The following is a 1,994-nucleotide window of genomic DNA, read 5'->3' on the forward strand; positions in this document are numbered from 1 at the left end:
TTTTTCTTCAATTACAGTTACTTTTATATGATTTGTATTAAAACTTTTCATTTATTTCCATTTATTTAGCTTTTCAAATGCCTTTTTTGTATAGATTGAAAGTCTGGGTCTGGGAGTGCTGCAAATATAAAAATATGAATCATTCACTGATCTGTAATAGAGATTATATATAGATCAGTGGAATTATTACATTTTTAAAACTAAACAAAGAGTGAAAGTGAAACTATAAGCAAAATCTATGGTATGAAAATAATTTATACATTATCTAAAAAACTATTATGACCTTCATTCCTACTAATTGCACTTACTATCATAACTTTACTCTAAATGAACAGTATTGTTTTTTTGTGTAGCATATATTAAATCTCCAATACAATTACATTATAAATACTCTGTTGTTTTGGTTTGGAAACACATTTTTCATTGACTAGTGTTATTGTTTTCTCTTGAGGACATTTACAGATAAGTATCTGTTCAGCAGGACAAATATTCAGCAGAACTGACACACATATCAAAAAGATGTGTGCGTGATAGTGTGTGGCCAGTTTGCAGAGCCAAATACTCTTTATTAGCAATTGAGATTCTGTCATTACTGCAATCAAAAAGTGTTGAATGTTGCCTCTGGCACTTGCTCCTGCTTTTTAGTCCAGGCGGCTCATTTAATCTACTTTCTGATACATGCAGACATCATTTTAGTAATAAAAATGAAAAGCATCGCCACATACCAGAAGTGTTCTGAATGCGGCAAGATGAATATCACATCAAAAAAAAATTGTGAAAGCCTAAATTAGAATAATTATTTTGGGTGTCAAAGAAAACGGTAAGGGTATCCAGCTTAAAAGTCTCTTGGAAAACATCTTTAATTATGTTTCATTATAGAAGATTTTACAGCTCTGTGGGTGTCACTTTGATTGTAAATTCCCAATTAGTATGAATTTTCCACGTTGGTCACACAATTAAGAAATTAAAAACACCATAAGTATAATATCATGGCTTGTTTATATAATATATTCTTAATGTGCAAGGGAGAGTTCTGGGTTAAATTTTGGAGTGATTAAGTAACAGCAATAACGTTTGGAGTTTTGTTTCATCCAAAAAACTGTCAAGCTTTTCCCCTTTCTGACTTGCAGCCAGCTCAAGCTGGTGTTGGCAGAAGTCTTGTGTAAAATAAAAAATTAATCATGCTGACTCAAAGCTGGCAGAAATTCTTCTGCTTATTCTTCTGATACTGAAAATCAGTGTTTGTAGAACTCTAAGTAGAAGCTCTACGTGAAGTCTACAAAAAGACAAGAAAAAGTATAACTTCCCTGTGGTTGATACTGTAAAAGTTAATAAAATGTTAGTCATTTTTAGCTGAAAAAACTAAAAATGGTCCAGTAAAATCTGTTCATGCTTTAAGTTAATTTACATTAAATAGTAAACAAATGTAATTTAATAGGAAAATACATGTAATTTTACTGTAAAACATTACTTGTTTAAAAATAACTATACAACAATTTACTGTGAAAACCTGTATTTAACAAGATAACATGTCCCTTTATAGTAAAATGTGGTTTCAAATGGAGGGGGGGGGGGGTTACAGTACTTTATTTACTTATATAAATAAGTTACTTCATAATTGGGACCTGAAAAAAGACTCAGAAGTCTTTTTGTGATGCATTAGATTCACTGTAAAAAATAACAAGTTGATTCAACTTTAATAATAATAATTTGTAACCTGGCTGCCTCAAAATGTTGTGTTAAATAAGTTTAAAAAACTTTTGTTGTTTAAACATTTAAGTTCCTTAAATCTATAATTAATAGTTGGGTTAACGAAGGTTAACTTTATACTTTGTCTAACCAACAAGTTTTTAGTTAGCCAAACAAGACAAGAAAGTTGTACTAACCTAAATAAGCATTTTGTTGATTACATTTATAATTATAAGTTGTGCAAACTAAATAAAAATGGGCTAAACTAAGCATCTTGTTGAATTAACTTATCTTTTTAAGGCAGC

The 1,994-nt window shown here is 30.0% G+C and overlaps 1 protein-coding gene across 1 annotated transcript in view; it reads left to right on the forward strand.

The window, feature by feature from the left end:
• LOC107601219 (homeobox protein Dlx4a-like) overlaps positions 1-1,994 on the forward strand; it is a 31,889-nt gene that overhangs the window by 28,523 nt on the left and 1,372 nt on the right. The gene's annotated exons all lie outside the window — the stretch shown is intronic.

Source organism: Sinocyclocheilus grahami, unplaced genomic scaffold (genome assembly GCF_001515645.1).
Source record: "Sinocyclocheilus grahami isolate Dianchi unplaced genomic scaffold, SAMN03320097.WGS_v1.1 scaffold302.1, whole genome shotgun sequence".
In the NCBI taxonomy this organism is placed as follows: Eukaryota; Metazoa; Chordata; class Actinopteri; order Cypriniformes; family Cyprinidae; genus Sinocyclocheilus; species Sinocyclocheilus grahami.